Source organism: Sus scrofa, chromosome 8 (assembly GCF_054392235.1).
Source record: "Sus scrofa isolate SSC_HxYL_T2T_F1_AM1 chromosome 8, Sscrofa_HxYL_maternal_Yorkshire_Landrace_v2.0, whole genome shotgun sequence".
NCBI classification, from domain to species: Eukaryota; Metazoa; Chordata; class Mammalia; order Artiodactyla; family Suidae; genus Sus; species Sus scrofa.
This window is the reverse complement of record NC_139390.1, coordinates 68,994,275-69,015,159: the sequence shown is the minus strand read 5'-3', so window position 1 is coordinate 69,015,159 and position 20,885 is coordinate 68,994,275.

The window sequence follows — 20,885 nt, the reverse complement described above, 5'->3', positions numbered from 1 at the left end:
CATCCTCACTGGCAATGCTTGCCTCTACACATGAATGATTTTGCATTTTTTTTTTTTTTTTTTTTACAAAGTTACTCTCTGCTTCTGGGTCATCCATCTGTAAAAGAGAAATACTGTTATCTTCCACTTTCCAAAAAAGCTGTGGAGAGTGTAATTAATTAGTATATTAAAACAGATTTAGAAACTTCAATAAATGTTGGTATGAAGAAATATTTTGGCTTTCACATAATTTCTTTAGTTAACTCAAACACAACAAAAGCTTTTTCCTAAGCAAATTAAATTGTGTCTTATTTTAAGAAGTACAAGAAATGCTAGTATTATTTACTACTTAGTAACAAATGACTAATGCTTTTGAGAAAGAGTTCCAGTTTAGGCCATTTTTTTTTTTTTTTTCACCCTTCAGCTTTCTTGCTTCCTTCCATCCATCTATCTTTCTTCCATCTTTCATGGTTTGCCCTATATGTTCCTAAAATGTTTGACTGTTATGAATTCATCAATATATTTTCTTCACTTGCAGGCCATTATTTGTGTGCTGGACATTTATTATTCTAATTTCCCAGCTATTTGTGCTCCTAGCATAACAGTTCTGGTAACGATCAACCACATTCCAGAAACTCCAATTTCTCTTCTTTGGAGAAACTATCTTGCCCCATTCTTTCATCATGTTTGATAGAGAAAAGCTGATATTTTCCTACATGACTTCCTTTCCTCTTCATTTTGTGATGGTTTGACTGTGGTTTATAGGAACCCGAGTCAAACAAAGCTAGTCTTGATATTTCATTCATTTTTACCACCAGAATTCCAAGGGCTGCAAATAAGTGAACTGAGTTAAAATCCTACCCCAGGACTATTATTAAATGGAGCTTTTCAAAATAACCATTTCATTTTTTTTTCTAATTTTACATTTTACTGAGATATAATTTATGTATAACATTATGTTAATTGGGGGTATTCAAAATAAAGATTCAATATTTGAATACCTTATGAAATTATCACCAAAATAAGTCTAGTTAACATCACTACCACACATAGTTACAGATTTTTTTCCTTGTGGTGAGAGCTTTTAAATTATATTCTCTGAGAAACTTTTAACTATGCAATACATTCTTATTGGCTATAGTCACCATGCTGTACATTATATCCCGATGATATTCATTTTATGATGGGAAGTTTATACATTTAGACTCCTTTCACCCAATTTGCTCACTTTCCAACCCTTACTATTTCAGTTTTAATAGTTAAATAGTAGGTTTGGAATTGTTCAGTTTCTACTAGCCATGTGTTTCCTCTCACCACCACTACATCTTCATTGCACATTTCCATATCAATATAGATAAAACCATAACAGAAGCAAATAGAGCCAATATATAGAAAGAAACAAGATTTAAGGTTAGAATCCTGATAGTATTCAAATCTCTGTATCTAGGCACCATTGCCTTTCCTGCAGCTTAGTTTTCTGTTAGTGAGACCCAACACACAGACTGGTATATATGTATATATGCCCATACAGGGTTTCTGTGGCTTACAATAAAAAAGTACAGTGGTTAAAAATACACTATGCTTCTGAGCAACAAATTCATAAAATAGAATGAGCATAAAGATATTTATGACAGAAAGGCCAACTATCCTTTCTATTTTCCCATTTTTCTAAATTTATTACTTGAACATCTCGTCTGAACATATGGTCTAATGTCTACTAAATTCAACTCAGGTCAAGCCAGAAATAAGGCCTGGAATTTCCATAGTATTCCTAATGGGCAAAGTTTCTGAGGAAGGATAAGGAAACACCATGGAAACATCAGACAAGTTGTAGACTGGCAATTTAGGTAAATCCAGTCATTTAATCAATCCACAACCAAAGATAGGATTAGAACTCATGACAGAATACCTTGAACTAGGTTTCATACACTTTTCTTCCCCTTTTATTTTAAATACTCTGTAACCTGTTAATAAATCCCCTACTACAGGATTATACATGAATCTCATATTTGATCAACTTTCTCCCTTTTAGACTATGTGAGTGAGTTTGTTCTATGTCTCATGGATATGGTAGAAAAGAAATTTAACAATCTTGAGAAGACTAATTTTAATAAAATGGTACTTTTTTTTTTTAAATGAGCACCTTTCTACACATCAGCAAATGCACACTCCAGTTTATGGAAGCTTTAGTAGATTCTCAGTACAAATGTTGCATAATCAACTTTCTGTCACTAAATGATGTCCTAAGCATTTGTCACCAGGAATGTATCCAAGAAAAAAGAATTCAGTGGTTGGTGTGATGATGAAGTAACCAAGATTCCAGAGCTCCTGTTCTGATAATGGCAACAATCATTGTTGAAAATTTCTGACACTTTTTTGGTGTGATAAAATTTCTTCTATCGTCATTAGCAAGTAAAGACAGAGATAAAAATAAATATAGCTATTCCTACTGTTAGCTCCACTCTGACCTCTGGGAAAATCTGAACTTTGTGACTAAGAGTTATTACATTAGCTGGTGTCATGGGTGGGCATTTAAGACAAGGACTTAAGTCTACCAAAGAAATTAAAAGTTAGGAAATCAATACATACTTGCCCTTAATCTTTCACCATGCTATTTCTCCAGTAGCACTTTGGATAGAAAACCAGATCAAGATGTATTTACATTAAGTAATTACAAAAATAGTGTCTACATATCAACCTGGCTGCTGCCTAACTTAAGTGCTGTTTTTGTAAACATTTACACAGGTCTCACTAAATATCACATGCTTGAAGATAAAATCATCTTTACTTTCTTGGGTGACTTATGGTTAATTGGAAGCAAAAAAGAACTACAAAATCAAATTTTGTGGAGGAGGATTCTAGCCTAGAATATTTTTGCCTAGGCCAGATATGCATAGGCTTCTATTTGGGATTCAAATTGGACTTTTGATGCAAAGATTGTTTTATAGAAGAAAATCACCTTCCTTACTGGTTATCAATATTAATTATCTTATTTTTCTGATTAAGTAAATGGCATCAGTAGTCATTCACTAAGGTAAGACATAAGGTATTATTTTAAAAAGTAAAATAATTTATGTCATATAAATTGGGATTAACTAGAATTCTTCCATTTTCTTCACCCACTTATACCATCCCTTCATTAGCCAGCAACTTCATTAGCTCTATTTCAAAAATAGATTCCAAATATATCCACACTGTTATATCACTACCATAACCACAGAATTCAAGGCAACATTTTTTGCTTTGACTATTGTATAACCTTTAATGTGACCTCTATGCACATACTTTTGTCTTTTCCTAACCATTTACAAAATAGGTGAGCTTTCCATAAGGCCAATTAGATCTTGCATGTCCCTGTTTATAATCTCTTAATAGTTTCTCATGCCATTTATAAGAAAATCTAAACTCCTAACTAGAGCACACAGGTGCTATGTGATCCTCTGCTGCTTATTTTATTTTCTCTACTGTCTCCACTAAGCTCCAGACACAGCAGCCTTCTTATTTTTCTTCCTAAACTCACCAATCATTTTGTTGCCATGGTGCTTTTTTTCTTTTTCTTTCTTTCTTTCTTTTTTTTTTAAATTTGCTGTTTCCACTCCATAATATTGTCTCCACTGTCTCTATAAAAGGCTGATACCTTAAGGTTTCAGGTCTGTGTCATCTTGTTGACTATTTCCTTACTTGTCTACAATGTAAGGCCGATAAGGCAAACTGCCACTGTCAGCTCAGTGCCTATATCAATGTCTTGGAAGTAGAAGATACTCCTGTAAATATTCGTTGAACAAATTAATATCCACACTTAATTTCCAAAATGTATATATTTTTGCTTATATGTGATTTATTTCAGCTTCTATTTTTACTACCAACTTGTCCCTTCCAATACCAATTAAAATTGTGATTTCAAAGGATTCTAAAAGCTGATCATTTAAAAAAGACAACAATTGAAAAATGAGGAAGTTGTTAAATAGAAATTCTCTCCAAAGAAGAGGTACAATGATCAATAAGCACATAAAAAGATATTCCATATCATTACTCATTAGAGGAAGGCAAATCAAAACCACTGTGAGATACCATTTCACAAACATTAGGATGGCTATAATCAAAAAGATATATAATAACAAATGTCGGCAAGGATGTTGAGAAATTGGAATACCCATAAATTGGTATTGGTAAAGTAAAATGCTATAGCAACAATGAAAAACAAGTTTTCCTCCCAATATTAAAGAGAGTTACCACATGACTCAGCAATTCTACTCTTAGGCGTACACTAAAAAGAAATGAAAACATACTTCTACACAAAATCTTTTATATGATTATTCAAAACATCATTATTCATAATAGCCAAAAACTGGAGACAAAACATGAAAAGACAAATGGGTAAACAAAAATGACATATATGTATAACAAAATATTATTTAGCAATACAAAGGAATGAGGTACTGATCCTATAATAGACACGGCATTTGATACCATTATCTAATGAAAGAAACCAGTCACAAAAGACCACTTATTGCATGACTCTACTGATTTTAAATATGGAGAAAAAACAAATATCAAAAAAATACATTGATGGTTTCCATGATCAGGGGAGAAGGGGAAATAGGCATGACTGCTAATGGGTATGAAATTTCCTTTCGTGGTGTTAAAAAAAATATAACATTAGATAAAAATGATGTTTGTATAACTGTGAATATACTAAAAAAACAAATGAATTGCTCTTTAAAAGGATGATTTTTATAGTATGTCAATTACATATCAATGATAAGTAATAATTTTTAAATATAAAAAATTGAAAGACATAAGGTACACTTTTTATTTTCAGCATAACTAAAGCAATCTGACAATTCCAATTAAACCAATAGAAAAAATAGGCTAAGATCCTTACTAAACTATATAGTGAGCAAAAGATTCAAAAAGAAATTTAAAAACTGCAAACATTCCATTTATAAAAGATTTCAGTACTATCCTGTCTAACCAGATTCCAAGGTGTCTATGCTATTCCCTTTATTATCTCATAATCAACCAATGATATGGCAACTCCACAAGCCTGCCACTCCATTCGGATTCCTCGGTTTATTGGATCCAGGTGAACTTTTTCTCACCCTTCAGGAACACTTAACATCTTGACATACTGGCCCTTCTAGGTCAGTCAAAAACAAAACAAAACAAAAATAAATAAAAAATCAATTCTCCTTCTACCAAGACTCCTCCTACAAATTGCTCTTTCCTGTCTGGGACAACTAAGGCAAGGCAATTTTTGTGATTTATAAAAGAGTAGTAATGCCAGCAAATGAAGACCTCACAACTAAAGCCATAGCCTTTGCAACTATAATGATAAGCAATTAAAAATTATATATTAGTATTTGCTGCATGCTTATTTGAAGTTTTGGAATATTCTAAACAGTCTTACATTTTCTCTCTTAAACTTCAAAAGAACTCCATGAGTTGGGCTCTATTATAATTTCTGTTGAAAAAAATTTAGTAGGAAGCACCAAGAATAAAAACCATTACCCAAGGCTGCACAATGAATAAATGACAGAACAAGGGATTGAACCCCCAGCATCTAATTCATAGCATTATGCTGTTATAATTCCCATGTGCACATAACTAATACTTATTTATGATAAATATAACATCCATTCAATGAGAATTACACACAGATACACATTGATTAACTTAGGATATGGTCTTCATTTTACCCCCTAGTTTTTAATGCTTGACTTTTGTTGGCCAAAATGTGTCTTTTTCTTTACTAACTCCAATGTCTAAAACATGAGAAGCTAAAATCAGGCATTAGCTTTGGAGACATTATAAAACTGATTTTTTGTCAGTTATTATATAGAATCATCTAGACTCTTGTTACAGGTAGCAAAAATTAATGCAGCATGAATATAAAAGGACATGGAGTAGTTCATGTTTAAAGAAAAGGACAAATGTGTTTTCCTAGGTACAGTCCTTTGTATAACTCTATATGTTATATCTTCTATATACCTTCTCTATATTATAACTAGTATAAATCATGTTGGCAATAAACTAAAATACCTGGGTGTATCCTTTACATACACTTGAGGAAGTGTTTACAATTCAGGAAAAATGGATTACTTGTGTTTGACTGAAATTTTTTCAATGTTTTCCAGATTCCATTTCTTAAAGGACACTTACCTGGACCCCATTTCTTTAAAGTATTATTGTTTTACTGACTCTGATAAATGTACTGTCTCCATTCTGACAGACTTCCCTTTATGGCACCCAGGGTAAAAAGACATTTCTTTTGTCCTTGTAGAAAAATGAACTTTTCCAGTTAAAAATATTTAAAAAGTAAATAACACATATAAGTAATCCAGTTTATAAAATGTGATGTGGGGAATACAACAGTCCTTGTAGAGATCACAGGATTAAGTGTTGGTCTCTTTCTTAGAATAGATCAAAGACTTCAAGTAAGAATGGGTGTGAACTAACCTATAAATCATACTCTGGAATTGGGAAAGAACTTGGAGATCATAGTGTGAATATAATTTGATAACCTAAAGTACACATTTAATTTATAATAAACTACTTTGGAGTGTTTCATAACAAGTTGTATTTATCATATTAAATCACATAAAGTCTACAGTCTCTCATAGATCAGGTAAAGCACTAAATTTATGACATGATAAAATTAAAATGGGTTAAAGTTTACTGTGATGAGAAGAAAAATTTCTAGGAAATTGGTAACATGTATGTAAGATTTACCTATAAATGTACAGAATACAAACAAAGCTAGCATTGTTTTTTCAAAAGTGAGTATCTCAAGCCTGAGATATTTGATTTTTATGGTTAAAATTTTAAATCGATTATAATTTACATAAAATTAAATTTGTTTTTTCATAGATTGGAATAGAAAAAAGTTTAACCTTATCCTTTGAAACAGTAAATTAGACCTCACTGTGAATTTCTCATTTTAAGTTTGCCTGAAAGATAATTACAATTTAGGATGGTTTACAATAGGAGCCAGAATTAAAAGTAAAAATTAGTTGATAGAATTTAGAGATATGGCAACATTTAATGGAATTCTATTTGGTATGTTAAATCATATTACTTTTGGCCACAACCACGGCATAGGGAAGTTCCCTGGGCCATGGACTGAATCTGAGCTGCAGCTGTGACCTATGCCACAGCTATGGCAATGCCTGATCTTTAACCCACTTTCCATGGTGGGAACTCCTAAATCATTTTAAAAAATCATTTATTGTCTTTTTTTATCATAGACAAATACAAACTCACTGTATTTCACTTTCCTATTCTTAACTCATAGAAAATGTCTATTTTCAAGCATTTCATAACTTCTCAATAAAAGGAAAAAATTTTTATTGAACACTAACACATTGATCCAAGAGCACTTTTCCGTCTTTAGAGTTTCTTGTGTATTGTTCTTTACCAGCACTTGGTGACAGGTTCCTATCTGTTAAATCACCTCCCAGCTGGGTAGAGAACACATAAGGAATCTGTTGAGAGACACCTTGTCTCAATGTCAGTGTGATGCACACCATAATTTGATAGGGAAGGTGTCTTGCCCTTTTTACTCTGATAAGTTTCAGAGTGCTAGTGACACACATCATAGTTTTCCATTAGAGGGACCAAAAGAAAGAAAGGCTACAGAGTAGAAATTTAGATTTAGTCCACGTACTATTGAAAATGCTTGAATATATATAAATATATACATATTTAAAAATATATAATTTTTTCCTTATAATATATAAAATATATAAACATATAAATTTTAAAAATATATAAATTTTTATAGCCTAAAAATTTTAAAAGTCTCTATTAATGAAATTAATAAGGTATTAAAGAAAGCCCAATAAAATTGTCACTCAAACAGGTGCATAGATTTCCTAATCACTAATTTTATTTGACCAAATGTATTCAATTAGTTTGGATCCCCTCTGAACAAGCTCCTAACATTCTCTACAACTCTCCAACAGGAAGGTCTGCAATGAATGCTTTCATTTTGAAGAAGCCAAAGTACAACTAACAAAGAGATGTGTATATTTAATTTTATAACCAGAGAAATTAACAGCAAAATCTACAACCACAAGAATTCAGGAATATCTTAATGAAAACATTAACTGTTGCACAATGACTAACACTGTTTCACAAAAATATGGTTCTACATGGTTATATAATTTTAATAACAGAATATTATAGCACCAAAGTTATACGTAGACAATGCATTACCTATCACATCACCTGTTTCAAATATTCCTTTGACAAAAAATAATTACACTTAATTTATTCATCATACACTTCCTTCAGCTGTTGGTTTCTTTTGCTTACCTTCTCACTATTGACAAATTAGGTAATCTACATGTACCACATGCAGATTTCTCATTTTCAGTTTAATCCTGAACCTATTTTATTAGTTCAAGTTGCACCATAGTGAAGCTTTTTCAAATCAGTCAATGACTAACTGTTGGCCATTTTTGCAGATTCCACCTTCTTTACGTTTTTTGCCTACTCATAAATCCTAAAAGTTTCCCAGATTCTTGCTTCAGAACCCTTAATGCTTTATTCTTTCAAACTTTTGGAAAAAATCTCTTTACTTATATTTCTTATTGAATGAAATAGGAAAAAAGGCAAAAACAGCAAATAATAAAGTACTGTCCCAAAACATTCAATAAATAATCAGATAACTCCAAGAGGGCTCTATTGGATAGCTATATTTTGTTATACGTGTCACTATTGTTCACTTAGAAGGCACACACTGAAAACTAAAGAAATAAAAAAATCAAACACATCTATAATTCTATCCCTAAGTGAGACCCATTGTAAATAATATTCTGGTTTATAATCTTTGAATGCTTATATAATAATAATGTTTTTAATGTTGTATTTATCCTACTGTATTCTAATTTTTAGACAATTTTTATTGTAACAATAGAAGTGTGATTCTCCTTGTTGGGGTTCCTTTTCTTGCACCTTTTGATCTCCTCTATTAAAAATATATATATCTGGAACACCATGCTAAGTATATACTTGGTGAAAAAATAAAAAAGAATAAGTATATTTTATCCATTTATCAACCTTTGATATTTATATCTATTTCTTACACATTTAGTTTTTATCTTTGTGTTCGTCACCATAATTTTAAAATTATATCCCACTATCAGTTCACTATAAATACAATTTGTGACAAATTCAAATTCAGCATGTCCAAATCCAAGTTTACCTATTTTAAAAATAGGGTATATTTTATACATTGCCATGGCAAAATACTTACCTCGTCTAAATGAAAACTGAAAATGTATCTCTGACTCCATCATTTTCCATCCAATCTTTTAAGACAATAGAGTTCCTTCAGAAATACCTCTGCAATCTCAATGACCACTATTACTTCATTAGTTTCAACTTTATTTCTCTTTTGTTTAGATAGGTACAATGACACAGACAAATTCCTTCATATCCATTCTCTCCTGTCTTAAATCCCTCCTCTACAATTCTCCCATTGTTGCTTTCATGTTGAGTATAGCTAAATACTATAATTCCCCTCACCCTTTCTGCATAACTGGCTCTATGTGAGTGGTTCTGCTCATGGGATGTGAAAGGACATGATATATATACTCCAATCTTTGACCTAGACTCTAAAAGGTCACACACAATCTTCTACTTCTTCTGTCTTTATCTTATTCATAGTACTGGAAAAATGCAAGGTTTTAGAGATATCATATTGGTACCCAGATCCATGTATCATCAATTTCAGAAGGATATCTGCATGGGGTGAAGAAATCTGACCCTCATTTAGACAGTGCCATGAATGAGCAATAATCAGTATTGTGTTAAAATGTTGAGAACTGTGGGTTGACCTGTTATGACAACATAGTTTAGAATATCCTGACAGAAAATGGTATTAGAATAAGGGTGCTATTTTGACCAAAAACTAAAATACTTAGCATCAGCAGAGCATTTAGCAGTGGGTGCCTAGGAAATGAACACAAGGGGCTGCAAACTTTGTGATCCATGTTATACAATGGCAAAACATTTGTTCAAACTGTCATCTACAATTTTAGAGGCAGAAAAATGTGCTTGCTTGCCTGACAGCTATAAGAGTTAGAAATTTTAAGTAGTATGTGCTGGCTACTAATGGCTATTTTGGTAAGATGTTGCTAATGACAGGCTCAGGAATGCATTGACTGGATAGAAGAAGTACAGAAGTTTAATACTTTGCAAGACTAGAAAACTTCCTCTTTTGTATAGTGGGAAATAGAATTGAAGAGAGCTTTTCAGTAACAAAGATTCAGTAAAAGTTAGCAGTTGAATAAGTAATTTGGAGTCAGGTTTGAACTCAGTTTGGCTTTTCAGTGTACCCTATCACCCAAAACTACAGACACAGAGAAATACTTGCTCTTCTAATATCTAGCTAATGATTTCATGCCGTCATTTATTTCTTTTTTTTTTTTTTTTACTGTAAAACCTATTTTATCTTTTATCTTGAACCAGATAAAATTTGAGTCATCCTCCAGAAACAAATTTAAGTGTCAGTCATGTGTAATGCATTTTATTCTTTTTGGTTATCAAGCACTACATGCAGGGGTCATATACTTCTTATTTTCCATTGTGCCCAAGTTTTCCTCCTGACCAAGAATTAGACACTTCATATCTTTTTTGTAAAGTGATTTTTCTCCTTGAGGATTACCTACCAGAATAATCAGCTCTTTGTGACTAAGCATCTAATCCAAATTGGTTGCTGTAGCCTCTCCAAAGCAAAAATGGAAATCTTCCTAACAGGAATTGAACATTGGCCAATTTTTAATCGTTTTCCTTCATTCTTGTCTTTCATTCTACTCTTTCCTACCTTTCTTATTTTTCCTCCTTTTCTTCATTAAATAATAATGAATATATATATATTATATATAATATTTCAGGTACTAAGCTAGTAATGTGAACTTGAGTTTGAATATAAAAAAACCTAAATAAGTAAATAATACTCAACAAATGATACTCAAATAATACTCAAAAAATGATGGAGATGTATCAAAATTTGAAGAAGTTAGAGGGAATGGGCTTACATTGACTAAAATGGGATAATTTGGGAATGAAATAAATAGTTACAGTAATGGATTTTGATCAAATAATGTTATTTGAGTCTCCCATATAATTTTTTTTTAAATAGGAGAGAAGGAATTATCTCCCTTATAGTAGAATACCAACTAATAAGAGCAAAATGACTAAATCATCATTTTGCAACAACCATAGTTACAGATTATGGGATAAAGGATCTTAAAAATAATGAATGAAATTTTGGTAGTGTACAGGGTATTTATATTGTCTCAAATTATAACCCCATTTCTTAGCAATTCCATAACTAAGCAGTTACTGTAGAGAGAGAAGTCTGGAGTATGCTATTGATCAAAATGTACATCACTAATAAGGGACAAACTGATATCATGTACCTCTTGATGTGTGGCACTAAGAAGAAGCGCTTCTAGAGTATTACTGTCCAAAATACATATCCTGAAAATTAAAGCAGACAAAAGAAACATGAAAAATAAATTCAATGTGTGACAGGAAAAATAAATTCAATGTGTGACAGGAAATATTCTAAGAGGGAAATCTGGGGCAAAATTGGCAAAATATGATTACCTTATTTTGATAGGTTTTTTATAATGATATAAATAATGTTTTAATATCAAATACATATTGAGATATTTAGGAGAAAGGTGGATTGATATTTGCAAGTAATTCTAAAGTGTTTCTGAGAATAACGGTAAGAATACACATATATGGGTATCTATGTTCATATATGTATGTATATATGCACTCATGAGAACAAAAAACTGAGAATAACACATGCAACCAAGTATTAGAATAGGTAAATATCAACGAAGAGCATTAGTTCTTTGTACTTGCCTACAACTTTTCTTTAAGTTTAAACTTGCTTCAAAAATTTATTAAATTTTAAAAACTTTAATTATCTATCTTTATTTTTAAGGTATTATCCTTTGAGACTCACTTTAAGGATGACCAAAGAAAAGCAAGGAATTTATAAAATCAAAACTACAACAAAAGCATCAACAACTACAAAGAGGAATAACACTTAAGTAAAAAATTGGTAGTATAATTCAAGATAAATTGTCTTGGCTATCTGGTCACTTTCATTACTTAAATGCTTTTTTTTGTCTTTTTGCCTTTTCTAGGGCCACTTCCGCGGCATATGGAGATTCCCAGGCTAGGAGTCTAATCGGAGCCGTAGCCACCAGCCTATGCCAAAGCCACAGCAGCGCGGGATCTGAGCCACGTCTGCAACCTACACCACAGCTCACGGCAACGCCAAATCCTTAACCCATTGAGCAAGGCCAGGGATTGAACCCGCAACCTCATGGTTCCTAGTCGGATTCGTTAACCACTGCGCCATGACGGGAACTCCTTAAATGCTTTTTTTTGATGCGCATAAAGACCCTTTAAGTTAGTTAAAAACTAACTTAATAATAATAATAATATGCTGTGCAGCAACAGGAGTGTAACTCAGTGAGACAGAAAGATAACTCTTAGGATTTCCAAAATTCCTTTTCAATGTATAAATTGACTAGAGGAAATCACATCACACTAAATTTTGGTAGAATGTCATTAATGAGAGCTGTGCACATTTCAGCCCAAGCTAACTTTAGCATATCATGCACATACTCCAAAAATGATTCTCTGGCACTATCATCAGAGCGGAGCTGTCTTCATGTACATGAAAATGAGACAAGCTAATTGCAAATCTTGAGATTGTAGGAAAAAAATAGACACTTCCAACTGAATAAACATTTCCAACATTGTTTCAAATTATTCTAGATTGGCAGTGTAAATATAGATTTGATTAATTTATTTAATAGAGTCTCAAAGTAACTATAAAACAATATTACTCATGATTTTAAGGTACACTAGTAATTGCTAGGAATTGGAAATTAATGTTATATTCTAATTACAACATTAATTTTTCTATCATAGTTACATATATTTTTAATTAATCATCTAATCAACACATGTAAGTGGATACTCTCTTCATACTAGCAAACAGTAGTATTTATATACTAAGTAAAATATAGATGTGTTGACTGCAATTGCTTCTATATGATGAATAAGATATATAATTAATATCAAGTAATTGCACTAAATATTGATTAAAATATGAATAAAATCAGCCACAAAATGAATCTCCTTCACTGAAGTGTTATATATCAGTTTTTTCCATATGCAATTAAAATTATATCTCCATATCTGTCATGAAATAGATTTTAGTTCTAAATTTTGACAACCTATAACAAAATATATGCTTACTTAACTATATATTCATTTGAAAACTCAAATTACAAAAAAAATCCATTGTTTCTTTGTTTATTCTTGAAAATTATTAAACGGATAACCTAAAGAAGAAAATAACTTAATAAATCATGTATATTGTTTCAAATATGCTTTACAAACAATATTTGTATATTTTATATAGATGATGGTTTTATTCTATTCTAGGTAAAAGTATCACACAGCCCTTAAAATATTTTTTACCTAAAATATTCTTTACATTGTGGCCCATGTCTAAAAAAACAAAAATAAGTAAAAAATAACTTAATCAATGAATACGATACACTAAAATTTTCAAGAAAAATGTAAAGGATAAAAATGGTAATTTTAGTAAAAAAAGCTACTACATGGCAATCTCTTTTAATACATGTGTTTCATCTAAATGTTTCAGAAATTTGTGTTGACTAGACTATAATAGCCCACATAAGGTAATAAAACTGAGGTGGAAAACTGACAATCATCGTGCTAACTAAGTCAATTAAATTGGATACCTCAATATTCTCTCCTCATTCACATTAAATAGTATTTGGATTATTCAATTGATTGTCAGCATTAGTCAAATCATTGAGAAAAACTTGATTCTGACAATCTAACGCAAAATATCCCCTATGTGATGTGGACATACTCAATTTCTCTCCACAGAAACACCTTGTCCTATTTTCTGATACAATGTTAGATACAGAACCTGATCAGCATGTGCTTGAGCCTTGCAAAGTTAAGCTCACAATACTTTTTGTCATATGAGTGATGGCTAATGCCTAACACCAGCTGTCTTTTCAGCTGTGACCTGCCATCTAGCTTGTCAAATGGCTCAATCAAAAAATCAGGATGATATGTTGTTCCCTTTATAGAGAGAAATGCCTCAAGTAACAATTTTTTTTTAATCCCCTCTGGTGGTTCACACAAAGCTTTTTCATATTATATTTCCTTCTTCTCTAATTCAACTTAGCTAATGGCAGATTTATATAAGGCTCATTTTGATAGTCATTAGACACTTTTCACAATTTTCTTTACATGTTTATCAGCAGATTCATTATATTGTTTTACAGATGGCACTAATTTATCAAAGGGTCTTGCTTATCATTAAGACTAAATTGTTTGGTTGGTCTATTCAGTTTTAGTATTCAGGTCTAAGAGACAGGCAAAACAAAACAAAACACTTTGGTTTCTTGTTAATTTCAACTCCCGAGCCAACTGTGAAGATAAATATGAAATCTCAAAACTAGGGGAATGAGATCCTCAATTTACGGGGGGTAGCTAAGCTGACCAAGCCATAGATGCTCCGTTGTGTCAATAACTTACTTATTTCAGCAACTTCATAAACAAAAATGCGTTTCTTCTGCCACTTAACTTTTTTACTACAATCTTTTAGGCAGTTCTTCAGCAGAATGAAAAATGAATGAGTGCTATATTTTTCTGCTGTTACATGCTAATGTTATGAATAGGAGGAGTATAATTTAACTTCTATATCGATAGGGACATTTAAAGTTAGGAGACCATTGCATTCATGTGACAAAGTGAAATGCAACTGAGTATTTAGAACTAAATTATTGAAATATGAGTAAAGGGATCCAATTCAAATTTCTCTAACAGCTTTACAATAGAAGCCGATTCAGATCAGCAGTTATCAAATTTCCTTGTGCTTATGGCACTTGTTAAAAAGCGTAAAAGAAGTATTTTTTTGGCTCTCTTACCCAAAGATTTGGATTCTGCAGGTGTGGTTTCACCAGTTTCTCTTTTCTCTATTCCAGAGACATGGAGATTTATACCTTTTACTCCCTTAAAGTTATGTGATATGATGACTGGTTCTAAAGAACCAGATGTGATAGCTGTGGCACTCAGGACTGAGCAATTTAATTGAAAGTGATTTTTTTCCTCCCCTAACATTAAGCTGGGGAAGAGGCCTCCCTTCCTACAATGACCGTATTAAACATGTTAGATGAGTAGAATGACCTTTTTTTAGCAACTGTGATTTGGGCATTATGTTTTAAAACAATAACTTTGTTTCTCCTAAGAGCAGACTAGAAGTCAAACATGACTAAAAGTCAGCATTTTTAAAAAGTCTCCCCAGTTACATGTTATATATGTAATTTATGGATCACATTTTAAGAAATATTACAAGTTTAGACGACCTCTTTGCAACTTTAAAATTTTTTCCACTATGATATATGATCACAGAGGAAACCTGATAACTTGAAATTTAATAGCCACTTCTCTTAATTGGTTTTGCCATAAACATGTTAGAGAAATCTCACTTGAAATATCAGGACAGATCTCTTTACTCATTTAATTCATGAAATGTATTCAAGATATTCAGTTCTGTTTTAGTTTTTTGCATGAAATAAAATGTTCTTTACTTTTTTAAGACCATATTTTATTTTCAGATAAATTTTAGATTTGTTAAAAAATTGAGAGAGAGGAACAGAGATTTATCATTAAACTACCTGGCCAACACATGCATGGCTTCTCCCACTATTAACATTACTCACCAGAATGGCAAAATTTTCACCAAGGATGAATCTATATTGATGCATCACAACCACCCCAAACCCATAGTGTACCTCCTCTGTTGTATATTCTATGGGTTTGAACAAAAGTATAATGACATATATCTATCATTCTAATGTACAAAGTATTTCATTCCCTAAAAGTCCTCTCTGCTGTTCATATTTATCTCTATCCCTACTCCACCACTGGAAAATACTAACCTTTTTTTATTATCTCTATAATTTTCCCTTTTCCCGAATGTCATAATGTTGGAATCATACAATACGTAGCCTTTTCAGATTGGCTTCTTTCACTCAGTAATATGAATTTAAGATTTCTTCAGGTCTTTTCATAGCTTGATAGCTCATTTCTTATCAGTGCTGAATAATATTCTATTGTCTAGATGTACCACCGTATATTTATCCATGTATGTACTGAAGGACATCTTGGTTGCTTCCAAGTTTTGGCAGTTATCAATAAAACTGTTATAAATAGCCACGTGCATAGTTTGATGTGGACATAACTTTTCAAATCTTGAAAGTAACTACCAATCGTGAATTCTGGGTCATATAGTAAAAGTATATTTAGTTTTGTAAGACACTGCCAGACTGTGGCATTGTATTATAATTTTGCATTTCTCCCAGAAATGAATGAGTTCCTGTTTCTCTATATACTGGTCAACATTTAATATTGTCACTGATCTGGATTTTGATCATTCTAATGTATGTCAAGTGGTATCTCACTGTTTTTATTTGCATTTTCCCCATGACATATGACATGGGACATCTTTTCATATGCTTAATGTCCAATTAGTTGCTTATCTTCTCATTCTCTTGACATTTATTTTCTCAAAGTAGAAGTTTTTAATTTTAATAATGTCCAGATTATAAATTATTCTTTCATGGATTGTGTCTTCATTGCTGTATCTAAAAAGGCATCTGCCGGGAGTTCCCATCATGGCACAGTGGTTAACGAATCTGACTAGTAACCATGAGGTCACGGGTTCGATCCCTGGCCTTGCTCAGTGGGTTAAGGATCTGGTGTTGCTGTGAGCTGTGGTGTCAGTCGCAGATGTGGCTTGGATCTAATGTTGCTGTGGCTCTGGCATAGGCGGGCAGCTACAGTTCTGATTAGACCCCTAGCCTGGGAACCTCCATTTGCCGTAGGAAGCAGCCCTAGAAGAGGCAAAAAAACAAAAAAAGTAAAAATAAAAAAATAAAAAATAAAAAAATAAAAAGGCATCTCAACTTTTCAAAGTTCTTGTCCATCGAGAACAGAAGTTAAAAATACATTCCTTTCCCAGTAAGCATACTCATTAATTTATATATCGACTTCACTCAATCATTCCATATGCTTTTTAAAGCACTAACTGTATGATAAACCCTGATATAATCTATGTGGAAAGAACAGTAAAGAGAAACTTAAATGTTTTTGCACAGCAAAGGAAACCCTAACAAAACAAAAAGACAATCCACAGAATGGGAGAAAGTATTTGCAAATGAAGAGACTGTCAAAGGATTATCTCCAAAATATATAAACACCTCCTGTGATTCAATACCAAAAAAATACCAAACAACCCCATCAAAAAAATGGGCAGAAGATCTAAACAGACAATTCTCCAAAGAATACATACATGAAAAGATGTTCAAATTCACTAAAAATTAGAGAAATGCAAATCAAAACTACTACGAGGTATCACCTTATACTAGCCAGAATGGCCATCATCAAAATGTCTACAAACAATAAATGCCAGAGAGGGTTTGAAGAAAATGGAATCCTCTTATACTGTTGGTGCAAACATAAATTGGTGCAACTGCTATGGAAAACGGTAGGGAGATGACTCAAAAAACTAAAAATAGAATTACAATTTGATCCAGCAATCCCACTTGAAAAGATAAATGTACCCCAATGTTCACTGCAGCACTATATACAATAGCCAAGACATGGAAGCAACCTAAATGTCCATCAACAGAGGAATGGATAAAGAAGATGTGGTACATACACACAATGGAGTATTACTCAACCATGAAAAGGAGTAATATTAAGATATTTGCAGCAACATGGATGGACCTAGAATTTATCAGGCTAAGTGAAGTTAGTCAGACAGTGAGATACCAACATCACATACTATCATTTATATGTGGAACCTAAAAAAATATATACAATGAACTTTGCACAACAGAAACTGACTCACATACTTTGAAAAACATGGTTACCAAAGGAGACAGATTGTAGGGGAAGGGATGAGCTGGGGGTTTCAGATGGAAATGCTATAAAATTGGGTTGTGATGATTATTGCACAACTATGAATGTAATAAAATTCATTGAGTTTAAAAATAGTAAACAGAGAATTTCACATATCAGTGATTAGTTTGTTTTAAGCTTCAGATTCAGAGGTATATTAAAGCCCTTTCTCAGATTTGTCCTAAAATACATTACCGGTTAAAATCTAATGGTCCTGGACAATTAAATAGTTTTTCACTCTGATATACGAACTAATGATTTAGTGGTGTGGCCTGGAACAAAGTGTCTCTTCTCCTTTTAGTTGTTCTCATTTTATTTTCGTTGAATGACACATTAGTGGCCTGAAGGAGAAATCTAACTCTGAAGAGTCTTCTGTGTCACTAGCAGCAAATTTATCCTTTTACAGATGGGAGAATATTAAGACTAGTTTGTTATTGCTATTCTGGAAAAAAATAACACTTTTTAAGAGTCTTAAAGAAAAGTAGAAAAGGGAAACTGGAAATAAATATTTGTATTGGTTACTCCGTATATTTTTTTTAGAGCAGACTGGTATGAGCCAGATAGGATTGCTCTTTGAATACCTGTAGAGGAAGTTCCACATTCTCTATTATTTTCCGCCTCAAATCATTTTTTTTTCAATTGCAATAAACATTCACCAGGGAATAAGAATACCTTTGATAAACAGTTTTTCTGGATTAGGACATCTAGTTCTCTTAGTTTCTTTCTATTGAATCAACATCAAGCTATATTTTCTGAACTATATTATATAATTTCAAGGTATAGGACTTATCCAAACTCCTTTATCGTATATAGCTACTATTTTTATGAGTAAAAAGTATACAAAATCCCTCAGTTTCTTTTTTCTGTACATCACTAGCACAAAGACATGAATAACCCTATGAGTACTTTTCTGCTCTCCCAGGGTAACTGACTGCTTCAATGATTACCATGGTAGTATCTATGAGCGGATGCTACCCTGCATTTATCTCAGGGCTTTACTAATGCTCCATTCACTCTCCCAAGGGACATTCAATTTCATATCAAAAAGGGAAGGTTTATTTTACACTAAAAAATCTGTAGGTCGGTAAGGAGAAACATTCACTCATTCAGCAAATATTTAATAAATCTCCTTCATGTGCTGGGATAGAAAAGTGAACAGAAAAGGCCATGAGCTTTCATGGAGAAAACATTTTTATCAGAGAAGATAGACAATCAATCAATCAATCAATATTATATCAATATTATATCACAATAATGATAATGCCTGTGAAAAAATTAAGCAAAATGAGAAAGGTCATAGCGAGTGGCATGATTTGATAAAGGATGTCAAGGAAGTCCAGCTTGAAAACTGAGCAGAGAGATGAAGTTAGTGACAGTTGTGGGATGTAGGATACAGATGCTACACTGGGCTTGAGTTGTGAGTGTACTTGGAATATTTACAAAATTTTAGTGACTATGGTGTGGTTAAAGCAGAATAAGCTCTTGTGGAGAACGGTAAAAAATGAGATCAGAAATGAAGTCTGGGTAAAATTATTTATTAACTTTTAGGGCATATTAAGTACCTTGAATTAATTGAGTATTAATTTTAAGAGGGAAAGTCATTTGAACTTTTAATTTGATGGAGTAAAGACGAAAATTATAACAATAATAAAATTCCCTATAAAATAGCAATGCTATTACATGATTTATTTTTTTTTATTTTCAATGTGCTCCCTTTCTCCTTTGGATCTTACTCCACAGAAGCGCTACAAATTTCTTTCAACACCCCTGCCCCAATTACATGCTATTTTAGTTCATTTCCCACCAGCACAATAAAAGCCTAAAATTATGGTCATAAAAATTATTTTATTCTTCCAGATTAATTTTTGGCTGTTTCATTGAAACTCTTCCCTCTTTCTAAGCATTTTATCACATTATTTACTTTCCAAAAGCAAAATACAAAACGAAAACAAATCAGTTAAAACTGGTGTTTTTCTATGGGGGAGGCTGTTGTTCAAAATATAATTTTCTTACAATATCTCTATGCTTCTCTCTGCCGCATATTCTTAGGAAACTTTTCCTAATTTTCTGATAGTTTACTGTTTCCAGGGGTCTTATGTGTCTTTATCTTTAGTCTTTTAATAACGTTGGGGCAGTAAGATGAAATGAATTGAAATGATTACTGAACTGTAGCACTTCGGTTTTGTGACTGACAAAAATATTACATGGTCCAAGTTTTAATTAAGCTTTATTGATTCCATTGATCTTAATCTACTTCAGACACAGGTAAAACTGACCTGTGAGTACATGCCATCACTTCTACACCTTATTTTCTAGGTCTAAATTACAGAGTGGAAGTGTTGAATATATATTTCTATTTATCTTCTAGAATATCATCACCTGTCAAAATATTTGTTCAATAATAAAATGCTAGAATAACATTCTCTGAAATTTTGAGAGATAGAGTTTCATGAATAAATAGCAGCTACGATATTTGCCTTGTCTGGAAGAGAAGTAACAGAAGCACTTTGTGTCAATCAATATGAAAATTTAATTTAATCCAATGAGATAAAAATCAATTTTCCTTTTTCAAAGTTTCAAAGTAGTTAAATATCATCTGTTCCGCTTAATTAGTTTTTGATATTTGTACAAACTCACCTTTAAACTTCAAAACAATACAGCTCTTGTTTAAGCTTCAGATTTCTTTTCTCTTTTCTAATTACATTCTGTTTTAGCTGGCTAGAGAGAGGAAGGGAAGGCTTTTTCTGCAGAGAAACCATGTTGTTTTAATGGTGGTGCACAGGATTTTCAGGGTCCGGTGATCAAAACAGCCTTCTGCTGCATTCTTAACTGCTGTAGTCAGTAAGTAAAGCTTT